The sequence below is a fragment of the Brienomyrus brachyistius genome, chromosome 9 (assembly GCF_023856365.1).
Source record: "Brienomyrus brachyistius isolate T26 chromosome 9, BBRACH_0.4, whole genome shotgun sequence".
NCBI classification, from domain to species: Eukaryota; Metazoa; Chordata; class Actinopteri; order Osteoglossiformes; family Mormyridae; genus Brienomyrus; species Brienomyrus brachyistius.
Window position 1 is genome coordinate 10897153 of NC_064541.1, and position 20488 is coordinate 10917640.

The 20488-nt window shown below is 46.2% G+C and overlaps 1 long non-coding RNA gene across 1 annotated transcript in view; it reads left to right on the forward strand.

The window, feature by feature from the left end:
* The window catches only part of LOC125749445 (uncharacterized), a 32658-nt gene extending 12820 nt beyond the window's left edge, over positions 1-19838 (forward strand). The window contains exons 5-6 of the long non-coding RNA XR_007399922.1: positions 6230-6337; positions 19520-19838. This is a non-coding gene — a long non-coding RNA (uncharacterized LOC125749445). The remainder of the gene's footprint in view (positions 1-6229; positions 6338-19519) is intronic.
* Positions 19839-20488: the final 650 nt, after the last annotated feature.

Here is a 20488-nt window from a genome sequence, read left to right on the forward strand (position 1 = left end):
TCACCCGTTTTCAATCAGCCGTAACACGTCATAGACACTCAAACCATGTCATGTGCATATTGCCATTTGTATTTTCACTTCGGTGACAATAAAATTAGCAGAAGCTGGAAATGAGTGATGAAATGAGTGATGAAGGATCCTGCAAAGTGCTCGGCGAAGGCAGAATCGGTTGTATTTAATTGCAGTATTATGTTTAATATTTGTAAATGAAGTATTCTGAAACTAAAAATATAAACCTTTTGCTGGTGGGTCGCGAAAACAAAACAGGCAGACGTGCAAATATATTTGTTTAAAATAACGAATCCCGGGGCTGATTTTCATTGCATTTCAGGCTCTGAATTATTTTAAAATACAAGTAAAACTTCTCATTTATGGTGGAATTTTCTATTTATTTTTTTTAACATTTCAATTTCAGCTGCTGTGTTGCCACACTATAAGTGGTGGAAAGACTAATTTATCTTAGCTGAAGAAAGAAGTTAATTTATTAATAAAATATTACTTCAATTATTTTGATAATTGATTTTCCACTTCCAGATCAAGGAACCACAAATTAAGCAAACACACTATTTTAATTCAATCTATTTTGAATAAAGCCATGTAATCATGTTTGCATGCTAAAAAGTAAAAGCACCAAGTTAAATTATATTTAGTATCAAGGCTACAAATCACTCTGAAAACGGCAATCGCTAAACATCCGGAGCAAACCGCGGTGGATTGCTGTCTGAAACACCTTTTCACTGCTTGCAGTCCGCGCCCAGGGGAAACGCATTACTGTACAAGACAACATGGCGAGGAAATAAGATCCCAAATGAATCCTCCGATTAGTCTGTGAGCAGAGACAGGTATCTCCTGGTTAATAAACGCTTCTCTACCCGCGGTCCCACCAGGATTTAACAACTGTTAGGCAGGCTGATGCAAGCAGCAAAGGGGTTTAATTAAGCACATTGTGCGCAGAGGAAAGCAGAGGGATGCAAGAAACCATGACACAGGTCTGTTTAGAAGCAACTCTCTTTTATGTCCAGGTAACGTACAAGATTTAAAATATCTGTTCCTGTCCTGATTGGATTTGGTGTCTTAGTCAGTGTGCGGAGCCTTGAAGATTAGCTTCTAGAGGAATTTCCAGGAGATGTTTTCATCCAGGCCTCTTCCCACTACTGATGCAGTACAGGGTCTCAGGCATCCAGGCAGCGTAGGGAAGGAGTGGGGAACACCTCCTCTCCACATTTCAGTAGTTTTACCAAAGCAATTCATGTGCAGAGCTCAAGGGTATTACAGCAATTTCTCACCTGGGATCTCATGGGTGTTACGTAACCACAAGCCAAAGTGCCATTGCTTGGTTTACAGGTGAATGTGCTACGTTTGAAATTCCGTCCGTTGTAGGGAGTTTCCTGTTTTCCCAATATTGAACAGGAAACTGTTCTTAATCAGGTGTCGCATATCCTTTGTCAGTATCTTGATATTGCCTTAAGAAGCAAATAATTAATCTTTCTTCAGAGATCACTGCCATCCTGTCCTGGCCCCAGAGATAATCTTTAAGGTCGCCAAGTACCATATGGGTAAAAACCAAACTTTAGATTCATGCCCCTTCACCTCCAGATAAAAGCCACACTGTCCCCCAGCATCCCAGAATCCTCTGGGTCACCATAGAAGCTGCTCCATGATACCATTTCCTCGGCTGCTGGTATCATATAGTTGTCAGTCTAACAGCTGGAGTCATTAACTCTGCTTCTCTCCTATCTACGGATTACGTTTTCATCAGAGTTGATACTTAGTGTTATTCAGCGTCTGCTGTATTTAAGGGACAAAGACCGGAAGGTTCCAGAAAGGTCCTAGGCAGTCAGTTATTTAACTTTTTCGAAACTTTGTTTTATAACACCACATTGCATTGCCGCGGGCAGCTGTAAAATAGGACACCTCTGTAACGGAGGCGGTTTAGCCACGAGTGGTATTCTGGTACTGGTGAGGAACATTACCGCAAGACAAGAGCTCATTAAGGACCATGCACGCCTACTGTGGACGAAAGGTCACCCTTGCCTGGTCCCCTTTAGTACAGCAGGCTAATTGTGTCTCTTAGCAGTTATGGCCACTGGGAATGACCCCTCGGGTCCTTGGTATAACTAAACATCATTTAAATTTTTTTTATACATATTAGCGAATTGTGGATTTTTTTCCCTCATCTTTGTTTCTCTCTGCTGGGAAAACCCGAAGTGTGCATGTTAATGTGAGTTATATTTAATAACATTTGTTTTATTGATTAGCTGTTCATATCCTGCAGGGCCGCGGACCTCCGGAGGAACCTGAGAGTAGGAGCAGGGTCGCGGGGCTTTAACTCGTTAGTTAATCGTTAATTAGTCTGAGTGACACGAGTCAATATCAAGGGGATGGTGATGACAGGGAGGTCTCATTCAGCGAGGGGGGAACCACAGGTTGAAAGTCCAGTGGGACGACCTGGTCGGTCGGCGGGGAGGGTGCTGGGGGCCTGCCAAGGTAGGGTAGGGGGCGTTGGAAGTGTCATCAGTGAATACTGAGACTGAACCTGAGCTATGGAAACTTCTACATTTCTGAGCGATGCAGCTGTGTCTTTGCATGCCGGACGCCATGTTCTGGTGTCACATGAACAAACATGTGAGATCTTGACATGGATGGGGAGATGGAGGTCCTCCCTCTGTGGGGAGACGTCTGCCTCTGGCTAGAGGAGCAGAGCTGGGAGAAAAGCGGGCGTAAATGGACGGATGGACACCGAGCAGCCTTATGTCCCTTATGGGGCCACCGCTGAGTAGTGGGGATGTCGCTCTGTGACTCTCCTACTCTGACTCCCCTCCTCTGACTCCCTTGTGACTCTAGGTTCCTGACTACCCAGGCAGCGATGGGGAGAGTCCAGCATTTTTTTTTTCTCTGCTGGCCTTAGTGCTGTGCAAGCACTTCGGAAGAAATGATTATACAGATGTTTTGTCCACCAGTTCCCCCCCCCAAACCACGCACACTAACCCCCCCCCTCCCCCCGCTCCAGCCTGCTGAGGAACCTAAAGAATTTTTAAGCTTCCTCCCGGGAGGTGTCACTGCTGCATTTCTGATTCACTCAGCAGCTCTGTATTCCTGCCCCCCCCCCCCCCCCCATGCCATCACTGTGGACGTGGTTATCGGTACCCCCCCCCACCCTGTCACCACCTGCCCCCTGGGACCGCTCGATTAGAGAGACTCCTTTTCATTTCCCACGGGCCGCACGCATATCGCTCTGCTCAGGCCCCATCAATTAACCGCACCATGCACCCCCGGGGCTTAAGCCCGCTCCCCGCCCACACGCCCCCACCCGTCAAAGGCCCCACAAAAGTGCTGACCGGCAGGCGGGCCTGGAGAGGCTTGTCCGCCACACTGCCTGCATGCATCCACAGTGAGAAACAGCCTTGGACCCTCCATCTGTCGGCCCTTTCTGTGCGGAAGCCTGGGGGTGCGCCCTCCCCCCAGCCATGTAGTTTTATACTTCAACCACATTTGTCTAATGTTTTTATATCCCTCTGTGCCACCCCCCCCCCCCCCACCCCCGACAACACAAATCCCCTCGCAAAGGGAGATTATCATCGCAAACCGATTATGACAATGAAAGGAGACGGAGGGTTGTTGGTTCCAGTCCACTTACACTCTGCTGTTTTATCCACCTTCAAATGTAGTAAAGAGGTGATGACTCACAAAATGTGATACAAATGCGGACACTGTGTGTCTAAGCGGCGCCGCGTAAGGAGAGGTTAAAGAATTTGACCCGCGACAGAACCCCTGACGGAAGAATCTGTTCGCGCTCATGATGGTGTTAGGGCAGCACTTTCCCCGCATTGCATCAGTAAAATATTCAGCTGTCGCTTTGGGTAAAAGAAGCAAATAATAATAAATAATATATAAGGCGGAATCCTTCAAATGCTTCCACAAATGTAGGGTGTCATCTGTGGTGGTTTGATCCCTACCACGCGACGCTCGAAAGGAAGTAACCTCCGAGCCCAATCGATGGCCCCCCCACCTCGACTCACCCGTGCAGCAGCGCCATCCTGACAGACGGCCATCTGACATGGATATCCTGGCCGTGAATAATTAAGGGGGGGGGGAGAGGAGAATAGTGAAGGGAATTATTCAGACCTCATTCATGATAAAAAGTTAAATGATTGATTTAAATGACCATATTGTATGCTGCAGATATATGTGTATTAGTGGACCAGTGGGCTGCTGTTAGGCTTTAGTGGGTTGCTATTAACTTACTGGTTCTTACAGTGTCACACGATTTCAGGTTTGAATCCGGTTTCTATAGCAGACCGCTAACAGATCCAGTTGGGAATCGGGATCAGCTTGTGGGATGCAGACCGGTGACAAGGACACTCTGTGCTGGAAACGAGAGTCTTTAATCTAATTAATTATGCATCACGGGCGCTGCATTAAATCGCTCATGTTTTATTGATTTTCCTTATAGGCTATTTGAACTGGGCTGTGTGTGTACAGCCTGTATTTCTGCGTGCACTGCAGAGGCAGTAAATGTTCATTAGTGCTGGTCTGTGGTGACTTGGTAACAGCAGCTGTCTCTGAATCAAAACATTTAATGCTGGTGCTTGTTGGAGTTATAATGAAACCATTTGCGCTAATCAACGGGGTCCTCTCAAATCAACCTCTCCATGTTTCCGTCTGAGATTTCTGTCGCCTCAGCACCTAATTATCTTGTATCTGCACTCAGTCAGCCCACAAATAAGAGAAGGATTATGAAAAGAGGCGCCAGGACCCCACGGTATCGACCTGCCGTTTCGAAATGGACCAGAAGTGCTGTGTAAGATGTTGTCCGTCCTTCACTTTTTATTTCAGCAGATTTTATTTTTCAGGATGGACTTTTTCTGTCGGGCAGCTCGCTGGCCACCCGCCATGTTGTTGACTTGGTGTCTCGAATTCCCCAGCACCCCACGTCCACGGTTTTCACTTCTCAGGGGGTTTAATTAAGCAGATGCCAGAGAAGCCAGAGGCTCGCGTCGGGCTGAGAACACGCTGCAGCTTTTCGACATTCGCCCATTTGCCTTGTCACTCGTTCTCAGCCTCCAGCAGCTAAAAGGGACTTTAGCTTAGGCTAACGTAGACAATGTAGTTGACGACTTGACTGCAGCGGCTGGTGTGAAGTGATCAGCATGTCGTTTGTGTAGCAGCCGCCACCTTTTTAGAGAGCATCACAGATGTCGACAATAAAGTTCTTCCAAAGTTCACTATCCTGCTAGGGAACTATTGAACCTAATGGTCCTCATGCCAGTACTGTTTTTATAACATTGCAAGAAAGGCACTAATTAGCTTTCCATCTAGTCCCTGTTAGTAATTCATCCATCTTCCAGCCATTTATCCTGGTCAGGGTTGCAGGAGAACAGGGTGCAGGGCGGGAGATAGACCCTGGACAGGATGCCAGTCCATCACCAGGCATGTACTGTGCACATTCACCCACACCCTCCACGCCACTCCCCAGTCTTCCCCAGTCCCTGATCCGTAGAAAAAGCAGATCCGCTCCCCCCTCCCTGCCCCCCGAAAAACTTCCGCAAACGGCATAGACTGAATCGCATCCTCCATACCTGCGTGGAAAAGGTCTGGAAAGAGCAATGTTTCCAGCAGACAGAGGCCCCACAAAGAGAAAAGGCAGCACTTTGTAATGGACCCTCCTGCCTTTTTTCGGTCTTCATCTGAGACTGTTGATCACAGAGAAACATCCAAAGGGCTCAGCCCCAGACCAGGGGTAGACTGTAGAGGCCAGCTCAGCAAAAGCAGACATTACATCTGTCATCCCTGCCTGTTTATGACCCGAGACCCAAGGATGACTGTTAGGGTCACTTTGGCCAATAAGAATCTGCTTCAACTATCAAAACTCCCGGCTCAAAATGGAGACCATAATCGGTTCCTTTTCTTTCTTTTTTTTACAGTGTCACTGCTGAGGCTCAGTACATCAGTCCCTGAGCCTTACAATCCCTAACTCTCTCTGCACTCTTAATTTCATCCATCCACCCATTACTCTTATGTATCACTTAGAGCAGAAACAGCCCTGCACTGGCTATCTGTTCAGGTTATGGGTAACACAATAAATAAAATGCAAAAAATTTAAAGATAGATAGCTATCTAGCTGGGTGCTTGATCTCCCTATCCTTGATTTAATTTTGTTTAGTTTTTTTCCCCACTCTGTCCATGAGTTCGGGAATCTGATGGGCTTTGTCTGTCTCTCTGCATCCAGATGGCACCCCCCGCCGCCCACCTGTTCGGAGCAGGCCGTTCAGGAGGCAGCCCGCGGGGTGGAGGACGATAGCATCCCGGCGGCATCGGCGAAAGCGATGAAGGACAGGTCAGTCGGTCCCTCGGGTAGGCTGCTGTGAAACCGGGCTGCCTTCAGTACCGCATTTCTGTAAAATCGTATCGGCCTATCGTTCAAGGGGAGCGGTGGACGCAGATGAGTCCCGAGATGATGGCCTGTCATTGACTTCTTCGTTCAGTGCAAATAAAAATATCCAGCTTGCATGTAAGGAGGAGGTACAGCCATCAAAGCGGGGAATTAGTTCATGTGCAAGAATCTCCCTCTCTGTCGTCACCGTGCTTCTGCGGGAGGCGAACAAAGATAGACGCAACCCAATTCCTAAAGTGCGGCGCTTCCCACCATGCAATAGGGCGACTGTGCTTTAAAGTACTGCAGCAATATTAGCTGACCCTTTAAAATAGGCCAGAGGCCTGACACATTTACTGTGCATAAACAGCCTGTATTTTTATAGCAGTTTACGTGGCAAATTTTGCTGTCACTGTGCTCAGCTTCGGAAGATCGATCTCGGGTGGGTCCCGTCGAAGTTATGGTCCAGTTTCCATTTTGAGCCGCGTGCTTATTTATGGAGGTGAGGCTGAGCTACTTCTGCTTCCTAAAGGAAAGTAAGAGCAGCAGCTACTGCCTTAGAAATTGCCAGATTATTGCAATGTTAAGAACCTTCAGCTTTTCATGGGTGTGAAACGACATGGGTGGGGCTTAGCACATTCTACCAATCGCTGCGTGGTTAAAAGAAATGGGAGCCAGTAAAATAGTGAGAAATTGCCTAAAGCTGATTGGCTGCTTGCGATGACCACACCCAGTGATGATAATCCCAAAGTCTGCAAACCTTGAATCTTTAGTCACTATAAGCCTTTGTTATGTCTCACCTTATTACGTATATCATGCATTTTTTATCAGAAATGGAGTGAAAAGTTGAGGAAGATGATCAATAATTCATGAGGAAATTAATGTGATTTCAAAACACTTTATATATTTCATAAAAACTGATTAGAAATAATGCATTCTGCTGTTTGGCTAATTATCATATTGGAAAAAACAAACTAATTTCAATAATTAATTAGAACATCCATCACTCTATCTGCTACAAGTTTGGGGGGGGGGGGGGGGTTCGGGCTATCCCACCTTTGATGGGCTACCCGTCCTTGTAGGGCAAACATACACCATCGTAGTAATTTAGCAAATGCTATTTTTTCTGCGTCTTTGAATGGGGACTTGATCCGCAGATCCTAAACATGTGTGAGAATTTTATAATTTTAATACAATTACCTAATAATAACAGTTATTTTAATACCAGGAAGCTGGTCAAATTATATTTTTATGGCTTTTTTTATACAATCAGACATAATAAATATATAACAAAAAAATCCAAGTCTAAATGGTGCTGAAACTTATGTGGCTCCATAAATATGTATGTAAAATAACTAACCGTGTTATTCTCTATGATATTGTCTGTGTGGCTTTGGAAACGAGCTTCTGCTAATTAATTATGTTGAGTGGAGTCTAGGCTCCAAGCTGCCGTTTTGTTCATGTCCAAGAGCAGCGTCTTGTGCCCTCAGGAGCAGTCTGAGATTACGGGCTGCTCTCCTGCTGCTGCACACCCGCCGTAGCTCTCAGCGGTTCCCAGAGAGGCCTCGGAACCTTGTTGGGGCTTGGGACCATTTTCAGGCGGCGTTCTCTTTGTCCGGAAGGAACAGGCTACCGATCTGTGTCCCCGACACATAAGGGAAAGACTCGCTGGTCAGCAAATCCTCTTTTTCAGTATAGTGTGCATTTATTGGAATCGGCAGAAGACTGTAGTAACTCCTTTTAGATAACGGTAGATCACTCCTAGCATGGAAAACAAATATATTTAATTAAACATTTTTGTTAAATATTTCTTCACAACATTTGCGCAGTAACCCAAAATGTGTCAGAAAGCGTGGGTGTGTTTGTGAGGCCCGTCCCACTCGTCTGTCAGTCACGGCCTCAGCCAAGCCGTCTGTGGTCCCGACACATTGCTTGCCCGTCTTCCTCGTTAATTCTCCCCATCTCTGGTGTCTGCAGCCCTCTGCGTCAGGGGACGCCAAACCGCAGGTGGTTTGCCGTTTTATTGCATCCATTTTTCACCCGCCACTTTTGTTCCCGCTCGCCGTCACGTGGGCGTTCCGGGACAGTCCGCCCCGGTTCGCGATCCGCCGCTTTCGGCGCGCCGAGTCCGAGCTGTCGGGTTTTTTTTTTCCTTTCTCTTCTCCTGGCAGCCAGTCGGTAGCGTGTCGGGCCTCGCGACGATGATGAATGGTACTGCGGAGACGTGGGCGTTTCAGCTTTCAGAAGAAACCTGAGAATTTCTTCAGCCAGAATCTTGTTTTATGAGAAAAGAGATTTTATAAGGTGAGAGATTTGTTTTATAAAGCAAGAGAAGTCAGCCAGGCTCGTTGATCATTGTCCTCTCAAAGGATTCATTATTTCCTTTCACACTGAGAGTTTGTGTCTTACAGTGAGTGTGTTTCCAAAGGACTACATAGATTCAAAACTCTGAGACAAATTTTCTAGCACTCATACTTTTAAATAACAATGATTTTTTAAATATATATATATAATAACATGGTAGACCTAGAATGTTCCCTGCAGTACCTGGTAGACTGCTGAGGATTGGTAGAATGGTACAATTAGATTTAGATGTCCGATTAAGAACTAAACAAATGAAAGACAGTAAAATTTAGGCAATGACAGTTAATTCCCAGGAATATATTTAGCTTTTCTTTAATCTCTGTTTACATTTCTCACTTATAATTTACACATGTTTTCTTTTTTTAGGAGTTGTGGGGTTGGAATGGTGTGAGGAGAGGAGGGGGGTCCTAAGAGGGGGCTCGGGACCTAACGAACCTGTAGCCACCTGTGTTCTTCAGAGGGATTTAATCTAATACAGCATGTATATCTTACTCTATATTTGACCTTGATGGCCTCATCCTGCGGGCTGCCGGCAACATTTTCACAGCTTCTCCTCATTTATTAAGGCCTTAATTTGTAATATAATGCAAATCTGTCACATAACCAATGTCATGCGTGGTAAATGTTTAGCAACATGAATTATTAAAATAAACGTTGGGTATCTGGTTATAAAGTTAAATATACACGAGTTCCTTCATCTGCTCCTGTAAGAAGTTATTTTTCCAGTAATCCGATTGTATACTTTTGTCTCAGACGTCAGAGGCGCGTACATACAGTGATTTTTCAAAGACACGTACTAATGTTGTATGCAACGGAATGTGTAGGCGTTCCATCCATCCATTTTCTGTAAACATTTATCCTATTCAGGGTCGGGGGGGTCTGGAGCCTAGCCCGGAGACTACGGGCGCAAAGCGGGGCACAATCCAGGATGGGGCACCATCCCTTCGCAGGGATGTGTAGATATTTGAATCTGAAAATGGAAAATTTCATATAATAGGCAGCTGTGAAGGACTGTGTGAGATGGCAGCCAATTTCAGCCGAATAAGTGAAAACAAAACTAAATAAAATCCTCAAGCAAGTAGTAATCGCCTGATTTGAGAAGACATTATTGTTTTTTGATTGGCTTTCTAAAAGCTGACGAAGGGCTTCCCCACTCGGCGTCTCTGAGCTGTTCTCCACCTCTCTTCTTCTGCCTAATTTGGATGGATGTAGATTGGGACGGTTAGGGGGGGGTATCCGCTGGCCCTCTCCCCTGGGGCTTTTTTTTTTTTTTACGTGTAGCGATTAATCACATTTAATTGGCGCGGTCATGTAGGACATCAGCAGTGGCGATAAACCGCCTCCTCGATCATGCACTCCCTCTTCCTCATATAACAGCTTTTCATCTCGGGGGAGGTTCCAGGAGCCATGAGCTGAAATGTGACCGTCGCCGTCGCCAAAAGAGGAGCCGGTTTTTTGCTCATTTAAGTTGACTTATCCTGACCCACAGAGCAGATTTTTCTATGGCCAATTACGGGAGCAGAGCCCCCAGCCGACGGCCTTGATCGGACCACGCATCGCTGATCAAAACAGCCACAGGAAGCCATTTTCACTTTGCACCAGGCTTTGACAGAAACGAGCTATAAAAAAGACAAAACACACGAATTCCCCATGGATTAACATCACTGCCTTTGAAACAAACTATAAATCTGTGAGCTTTATTTTTTTTTTTCTTTTCCCAAAATGCCATTTTGCCCAATGACACGTTTGTTCATGCATGATCTGTTGACAGACCTGCATACTTCACTGGCTTAAATAGACACGATCATGGCAGTCGGAAGTGAAAGAGAGAGGGAGAACTCTTCCTGTGTGCCTTTGCGTATATGCAGGAGTCTTATATGGCCGATGTGCCAGCCGACAGCTTGTGTATCACGTAGGATGGAGAGTAAATGTGGTCCACCTCCGTGGTTTAAGACGCAACTTGGGTAGCTTTGCGAAAAGTACTCAGGCAATGAAATGTAGATTTGCATCTACTGCAAAATTCCAAACTCTGACAGAAAGACATATCATGTGTCTTGTCGTCATGAGACAGTAAGTCTTTGCCTCCGTCGACTTCACTTTAATGCAAGAAACCATCCAACAAAGCCTTTCTGACATCACACTATAAACATGAGGATGGTAGATGTTAAGGTTAGCTGTTTCCCATTTCCTGTATTGTAGCTTTGTTATCCAAATCACCCGGTTGTGATGTCCAGTCACCAGTTACGTTTGTAGTATATACACCCCTCACAAATCTGGAGTGGTGCTGATTTAAATTGGCTTTCATTCTCAACAGCGCCCCCTAGGGATGCATCAGGCTCTTCTGCCTTTTTCCATTCATTATCTGGATCAAGAGATGCTTGGACTGCTGCTTACTGGGTTGTAGATGGCCTTTATGCAGACTTGTTAGGATGCAGATTGCACACTTTCCCTGCTGTCAGCGTGCTTATCTCCCGCGGGCCAGGATCGGGCAGCTCCGGTGGGGGCCGTTGCACTGTAAGAGATTGAGTAGCAGGTCTCACAGTGAACCGGTCTCTTTTGGTGCTGCTCGCTGGACTTCTGGACCTTCGTCTCCATAGCATCAGCTGCAGGGGACTGACCTTCCCACCCCATGCAGCTGACAGAGCTCGTCTCATGCGTCATGGAGGACGGAAACGCGTAGCTGCTCCTTCGCTCAGAGACAATGAGACATCAGAGCGCTCTAGAGCGATGTCAGCAGCTCCCCCCCCCCATCCTACATGTCCCGTTAGCTGTTCAAAGTGGGATGATCAAACGCATCTGGGATCAGCTCCTGAGATGCATCTGCAAACTTCGGTGCTTCGGCGAGGCAGGATCTGCGTCAGACGGCCATGCCAGTTTCTCTGAATCTTCAGCCGTACTTGAAGTCGGCCTCTGACACGCCATTCGCTTGCTTTACACCCCAGGACGGACAGCCACCTTCAGCGTGAAGACTGCTACGATTCTCAAGCGAATGCATCAAGACCTTTTCTGAATTGCTTATTATCTGGTTTGGAGTTTTTGACTGTATATCTGCGAGTCAGATGTAAGGTTTAAGCACTTTTTCCAGCGGCAAGACCCCTGCCAATATGGTTTTAAGGTGCCTGTCCCTACTCTCTAGAGTGGAACTGTCAGCCACAGAGGTAGTGCTCATTAAAATCTCCTAGTCAACCAACGGTACTCCTGGGATCATGCTTATATGCCTGTACTGCTGCATGATGGGATAGAAAATGATGTTCCAAAGAGTATGAGAGTCGCACAGATTTTTTTGTAGGTTACCCAAGCCTCCTGGGGACTGGTGGATTCCAGTGGATTACGTTGTTAGGGCATGGGAATGTTGGGACGGAGTAGGTGACACTGGGCTCTGGTCTTCACGTGTATTGAGGGCTTGGTGTCCACAGTCCATCTACTACACTGATGCTTACAGACCACAAACAGCCAGCGTAGTTTTTAGTCGTCACTGTCTTATTTTAACTACCTTGGGGCAGTTTGATTCCCATTGTTTGATTCTAACTTTTCCCCCCAGGGATGATTTTATTCGCCAGCATAAATCTACTTCACCCAGTCAATCTACTGCCCCCTGGGTGAAGTTTGTGGTCACCAGTGTTAAGTTCTGCACAAGTGCTCAGTTCTGAGTACCGTCCCTAAGGATAATCTGTAGCCACTGGGCTGTGGGTAGCAGTTACCCATCAGGACCTTGAGGTTGTAATCCCAGCCTTTATCTCCATGGGAGAAGGTCGGAGGCCGACTCTGACAGGACCTGCCTGATGACAGACACTGCAGCCAAGGTCTTGGAGAAGCTGCGTGGAAGAGAGCTGCATACAGGAGGAGAAGCAACTTGTTAAATCTGGTCTTGTAGCTTAGTGAAGAGGATGGTAAGGATGATCCAACAGAGAAGATAAGATGATATATCACAGCAAAGGGGGTCTTTCCAAAGCAAGCCCCCCCACCATTCATTTCCCTGAAAGGTAGCATATTTGTTGCCAATCTGGAAGAGCTCTGAGATGGCTCTCATTATTAAGTTATTAAGTAAAAGCCTGCAGATATCCACCGACTGCATGCTATTAAAGTAGGTCGATGTCTTTGGAATTTGCAAATAGGTCCGTATTGAATAGTAGGTATCGAGGATCCAGCAACATAATTAGTGTGCAGTTCATCTCATCTATATCAGTCTTATCTCATTAGCCTTTTATGTAATTAGCCACTGAATGAAATGCCTGGATGTCGTCCTTCAATTTTAGATGATTTAAGGGTAAACGTTTGATCGTTATGAAATGAAAGTTCATTATTTGCATAATTAGAAGGAGGAATTGTTCTAATTGTTGTTTGATTTCCCTAATAATCAGCACCCTAGTTGTAAAATAACTTCTCTTTTCCACATCAATACTTATAAAGACCAGTTTCTCAGGTGACTGTATAAAATGACTTATGTCTGTATAAAAAATATATGATTTTGTGATTTATGTCTTAATCATGGTGCTTCAGATAGTTCCTGAAGCCACACCAAGGCACTGCTGCCAAACAGATGGACACACAGGGTTGGCCCGCTTCCCGGCCACAGGCTGCTACCCTGTTTGAAGCACCGACTGCGCAGGCCCCCATTCCGCTCACTCACACAAATTCGTAGGATATGAATCACATGGCTATGTGGCGCTGATCAGCTTCAGCACCCAAGGTAGCTGCACATATGAATGAGCAAATAGCCACTGGGTTTCAGGTCTTCATTTAAAATATAATACAAATATGAGTTTCAGTATGGGAATCGTCTTCATACTTTATCTTGCGTTATGGGCTTCAGCGGTATCAGTTGGTATTTGCCCTTCATCCATCCATCGATCTATCTGTTATCGTCATCTGTGTATACGTACTTTAAGATTTAAAAGTAAGTAATAGCTCCTCAACTTTTCAAATTTGTTTTAAAAAAAATGTTTTTTGTATTCCTTCCCTGCTGCATCTATATCCGTTGATCTAATGAGCAGACAGGACACCGGGAAGCGAAAAGGTTTGGCAGTCATGTCCTTATATGGTGACGTGATTCAGTTACATGAGTCATGGTGCCGCCTGTGTAGACGGAGCCAAGACGAGCACAGCTATGCCAGAGCACAGTTTGATGCGGCTCCCTTTGCGGGTGCTTGTGCCTGACCCCGTCACCTGCCGGGGCTTTCTATCACGATCGATTTTGCCTGATCCTGACACCCGATGGGGGTTTCTGTAACAAATGCTTTCATCTTCTGCTGTCACCTGGTGGGTTGCTCCGGTGCGATTGCTTTGGTCTAATCCTGTTATCTCGTGAGGGTTTCCATAACAATAGCTTTTGTGTGATCCCGTCAGCTGACGAGTCTCAGAGTGATTGCCTTCCCTGTTCCTGTCAGCGGCACATTACTTCAGCTCAAAGAGGCAGCCGGGCCGGCGCTGAGGGGTGTGTAGGGATAAGTATTCGGTGCTGTTAGACAAACAGCGGTCAGGCCCAGTCAACACGCTGAGTAATTGCAGTTTGCTCAGTATCGATCCCGGAAAATTCAGATTCTGCTGGTGGCCATCTGCCCTAAAAAGATCATCCGGTTACCAGCGGGGCTGTTTCACCTCGGAGTGGCCATTACACCCCCTTTGTGTCAGCGAGAATGGGCACGTGTGGATTTTCAGGAATGGGAGGTCTGTCTGCGTGTGTAATTATAATGCAGTACCACCACCTCTGTCCCAAATGCTCCCCCTACGCCTGCCATCCCATAATCCTGCAGTATATCACAGCAGCCAGCGAGCCACCGGGGGAAACGGTGTCCGAGTCTGCTGTGATTACCACGGTAAATCCAGATCCTCATCCCTGTGAACTAAGTTGTCTGGATGCCGGCCCACCACCCATCTAAAAACATGTTCGGCAATACTGGCAGCAGTTGAAGCCAGTCACCACCCTCAACTGGAGGTACAGCGTAAAAACAGGCCAGACATGAAAGAAGTTCCCTTGGCACTCGCTGCTTTATTTTCAGGTACGGATGATTCAAGTTTCCGCATTAATCAGTGCCAACCAATTGGATTTCAGGCACTGAGTGTGACGTAAATCCTTCCTGACCAATAGGAATTGGTCATCGAGGTTAACATTAATCAGTCCTGATGAAATGTATTCGGGCATTGAGTTTGGCCTTAAGCCGTAGGACTTGGGTGTTGAGGTTTGCAGTACTCGGTCAGGACTGATAGGATTTGGACGTTGGTGTTGGAATCGTCACCCATCCTGTGACTTTAATGTTAAGCTCTGTCAGATAAGTCTGTAAGGCAGTGTGAAATCCGGCTCAGTATAAGGAGAAATAGTGGGTAACTATTGCATCTGTTTCCTGCAGGACAGCGACTGTCAGGATTCCCCCGAGAGAAGTTCCCTTCTTAGACGTGACTAAAATGCACAAGAGGAAATCAACATGCTACTTTTCATACAGTCCTGTTTTCACATTTAACAATTTCAGGAAATATCAGTTTGCAACATTAAGTGTAATATAAATCCCAAGAGAGCACTGTGGTCCCAGGAAGCCAGACATCCGTCGAAGGCCTTTCTTGCAACGGGGGCACCTGATCGAAAGCGGTTATTACGCTAGCTTAAAACAAAAGAATGGGAAACGAGCGGGAAACGATTACAGTTATCCGCTTGGGTGCCGCCGAGATAGTGGTTAGCGCGGTGGAGTGACAGGCCCCGTCTCTTTTGGTGCCGAGGAGGCTGGTCGTAGACGGCTTATTTCAGACGATTAAGCCTTTGAGGAGACGCAGACAGCACATAATCAATCTATCAGGGCAGAAAAAGGGCTCTCTGCCTGCAGTCGTGGCCGCCTGGGCCCCACAGCGCGCCGCCTTCCCATAAAGCCGTGCTTTTTTAGGGCCTTGCCAGTTGTCTCAACAGTTCACAGAACTTGTGTGGATCACATTATGCTTGAGGTTCCGTTCAGACCCGCAGTTATTGTGGTTTTCTTACATTTTGTAGTTTGCCAATTTGTTATTCGTAACTGTCTTGTATGTTGAGCCACCTTGTCAGGTGTGTCCCTGTGGGGTGTTACCATGAAATCCCGCCCCCTCCCCCCCCAGCCTAAAGGTCCAAGCCTGTGTAAGTAATACTCAGCTAGCACTAACTGGCTTTTTTTAGGCCTTGTCATTTTGTTCTGAGCTATGCCAGGCCATCGCAAAATTCCGGCACTCTATTCTGGAACAGCCAAAACTAGCTAGAAGCTGCATATTACATTTCATCGGTTCACGTTTTCAGATTTTATTTTATTTTTTACGGTTTATGTTGTATAGTTGCAAATTTTTGATGGCTATGAAACGAGCCATTACATTTATCGCTCCCCTAAAACATAGATCAGACATGAGCGGTGAGTAATAGCCCTGATTCCCGGCGGCTTCTGTGAATGAAAGCTACCGGTGAGGTTCCCTGAGACGATCTGCGTCGCCCAACGTACTTTCCCACCTCTTGCCTATTAGGCCCGTTCCGCCTCGGCATCCCGCTGAGCGGCGAAAATGAAATGCGTCCCGGTTACAGCGGCGGGAAAAGCAGCGGGGAAGGTCTCAGTGGCCAGACCGAGGCGCCTCATTGACTCGCAAATGAGACGCGCGTTAGCACTGATTGTTAGCGCTGCTATTATATGGGGCCAAGCTGATATCAGCCTTCGAATGCGAGACGCACCGTCACCCTCGGGGGCACAAATTACAGCCTTTGTTCTTACTGCCTTTCAGGAAAAAAGGTACCATTTTAATGGGGGTCCTGGAAGACTGCTTTTAGAAATATGTGTTACACGAGTCTGTTATGCGTAATTTTATATGATAATTTTCTTAAAGAGAGAAGCAACTTAGCTTGGCTTCTCCGCACCATTTTGTCTTAGTTTTGCATCATGCTTTTTATGTAATTTTGTAAATTTTGAGAATACAGGCCATCCTTGGTTACAATGGGGTTACGTTCCCATAAACCTATCGTAGGGTGATAATGCCTTTTTACACGGTTCACCAAACCTAACAAACAGAATAGTCCATAGCCTACCTTAAACATTATTAGAACACTTACATCAGCCTACAGAATATCATTAACATATAGCCTGCTTTATAATATAAGTGTTGAATATCTCATGTAATTTATTGAATAATGTACTGAAAGTGGAAAAATAGAATGATACCACATATTTGTTGGCCCAGGAAATAAAGTTTCTCTTGTAACTACTGGGCACCTCCCCCCGCCCCTTCCCCAGGGATGTTTGCTTCTAGAACCTGGTTGGACGGTCTCACCCCAGGGTTCTCCGTGATTGACACGTCGGTTTCAGTGAGTCCTTCAAAACACATGCAGGATAGTACCCAGATGAACCGCGGCCCAAACGGCACCTACCTGCATATCGCTGGCATATCTGGGACGCTGTGAGAGAACTCTCTGATGCTGTTGTTTCTTTTTCAGTCTCCCCGGTACTGCTGAAGGTGCCAGAATCTAAAAGAACCAGGGAAGCACCTCTCCGGGTTCATTATGGGCCGGCTATGCAAGCCAGATGCGTCTGCAGAATGTGAACCTTTATGCTATTGTCCACTGCCTTCTTCTGGTAGTGGAAAACTGTTTGATCACTATAAAATGGTCAGGCTCTGTTTGCCTGTGACCCAGAAAGTTCTCAACTGGAGCATTACAACTTACAGTCACTGTTATTAGCTGTTTTCACATAGAAGCATTTTAGAATGGGCTTACGGCCCACGATAACGATGCTGGTGAATAACGTTAATAATCCGTATTAATGATGTATTAACACAGCTTCTTCCTGCATGGTAGCCTTCATGCACGCCTTATTTACTCAACACGGTAAATATTGTGAGCACCGTGGGTGAAAGGCAGTTACTTTTTTGCCTTTTGCTTATTGTCATGGGAACAGTGCAATAACAAAATCACTAGCTGTGTTCCATAACACAATAAATCCCCCCTTAACCTGGTTATGTGCGAGGTGTCAGTGCTGTTCCAAACAGGGCTGACATGTGTGTTTTGGGTCACTGTTTTTTGACCTGCAGTGCTATTTGAATGTGGCTTCTTCTTGTTTTAATGGAGGCTGTTATCAGCCTGGTCCTGCAGTTTTGGGTCCACGCCCTGTGAAGTTTCTTAACCTAAATTACATCAGCGAAGGAAACCTACCTAACTGTTTGCATTTCTCTGGGTAACTGAATGACATGAGTTAATGATGTTCTGAGTCACTGGGGAAAACGGGACAGTGGATTAAACTGGTATAGGCAGCTGAATCACAGATTGGCCCCCTTCTTCAGGTCAACATGTTTCCCTAGGGCAGGGACTGCCTCGGTCCTGCTGCCTCGGTCCGGCTGCCTCGGCTGTAGTGCTCAGAGTGACTGGTGAAAATGCACCTTTACCTAAGCGCTGCACCAGAGACACAAATGGAACGGAGAACTGCCATGATAAGGGTGCAGTTCACTGAAATCCAGCTGCTGGAAGAAGTGAACATGTTTTTGTGTGGGAGGTTTAGAAGTCATCTTCTCTGATCGCTCTTATTGTATGCTGATAATAATGGTTTATTGTACTTCTTATTACTTTGTTTCCAGCTCATTTCCCAAATGTATCATTGCCCGAGGCGAAGCGATTGCCTTTCTTTAACCCAGGATTGCATTTTATGCAAATCTGTGCATCTATCTTCCTGTCACTTATCCTGGACATTGTCTTGAAGGACATGGAGTCTATCCCAGGCAAGCAAAGGACACAAGACAGGGGTACACCCTGGATCAGTTATCGGTCCGTTGCAGGGCACATAAAGCATGCACTCACGCAACCACTTGCATGCTTTTTATGCAAGTTTTTTGCCTGCATTCATTAGCTTCTCAGTGTTTCAGATCTTAAACAGCTCACATTCTGGACTTGAGGATTGGATAACAATGTCACTTTCTTCCACTCGAAGTGGCATAAGAACCGGCTCGGCCATATCGTTCTTGTCCATGCATTCAGGGCTCTGCCGGATCCAATCCAGGCGCTATACACGGTGACTATAATTGGACGATAAATCATGCCCATTGTTCGCGAGCTGTTTCCTTTATGTCACCATTGTTCTAAAGCAGGGTGTCCGCTAAGGTTAAAAATACCCCAGTCAGAAACAGACCCGCCAGGGCCTAGCGAGGCTAATTGACAGGCATTGTTGTAAAGTGCAGGGTTTTGTGGCCAGCCAACATGGATGCCTCACAGTGAGGCTTCGTATGAAAGATTAATTGGGATGCTCTCTGTATGAATGCACCGCCAGCTGCATAGGGAACTAATTAGCTTATTTGTTTTTCCTCAAAGTGTCCTTCCATTGCGGTCTGCCGTTTATGATAAATGGCCGGGGAGGCCGGCCACGGTTCTCCGCGATGTGGGTCGCTCAACTACAGCCTTGTGTAAACACGGGCCGCCGAATCCTGCCTCTGACACCAGCAGGCTTGCGTGTCTGTTCTGCCTCAGTTGCAGAATGAGCGTGATCTCAGTGAACTCACTCCTACACAACACTCTGCAATGAAGCCAGGTGAACGTCAGTAAGTGCGAAGGGGTTGATTTTTCTTTTCCCCTCGCTTCCAGTGTACCATTTTGTCCTTCATCAAATTCCAAATGGCATTTCTGCCTCGACAGAAGGGCAAGTCCTAAGCTTCATGCCGAAACGGAAATATTAAAGAAAAATGATCGATGGATTATTTCACAAATTGAACAAACTGTACAATGGACTATCACCTGAATGTCACAGACCTCAATATGGCAGGATTTGAATCTGAAAATTAATATTTGTTTTTATTTTATCTTGGCAGATTTCCAACAGCAGGGGGCGCTGCTGAGCACACCCAACTCTTGAACTTTAACCAACTGCAAGAGGAGCAGCTGAAGGAGATCCACTACAGCAGGAAGCTGGCCCCCAAGTCACAGCCCCCTGCTAAACTACCTACTCCAGCACAGACCAGAACATGCATCCTGTGTGCTTTCTGTTGAATCTGGCATACTTCAAGTATGACATGAACATGTACATACCTAAGAACGCAGATCTGACCACAGATGTAATAGACTTTGTTTTTTTTTCTTCATAAGGTTTGGTTGCTTTTGACCTAAATTAAACTTCTGAGAGAACCTCAACTCCTGTGCTTTTATTCTACAATCCTGACTTCCAATACCTGCTCTTCTTAACACCAAATGTACATTTCTGCGTGTCGGCGATGCTGCGTTCAGGTTGACTGCCGTGTTATCCAGGCTTTTGAATCTTCTGACCTCCGAACGGAAGGCTCGGGTGGTCAGTATCACATCCTCTGCTGTGATTTAATTTTCGCACAGTGGGACTTTAGCTGGCCAGTATTACTGCTCTCTAATGAACACACACAAGATATTTCATTTGTGCATAAATTAACACCATATATTTATGCCATAATTTTTTTGAAAAAAACCTCACTGGCTGTGATAAATTACACAGATTTTTCCCACTTCATTACTGCGATTAGCAGAAGTTGGTTTTGTTGGGGTTTGTTTCTCTGCCTTTTCTCCCTGTATTAGTTGCCAATTTGGTCTCATCTTTTGCTGACTGCTATACCGCCCACCCCCCATCGCCATCACTACCAGCACCGCTGAGTGCATCTCCAATTTACGCCCCCACCGGTGCGCTCATTTTTCACGCTGCAGGCTGCGAGGAGATCCGCAGGAGAGCGGTATATCTCATCGCCGACCCACCAGGTCGACAGAGCGTGCCACGCCCGGCACTGAGCCCCCGCCATGCAAAGTACGCACCTTGGTGA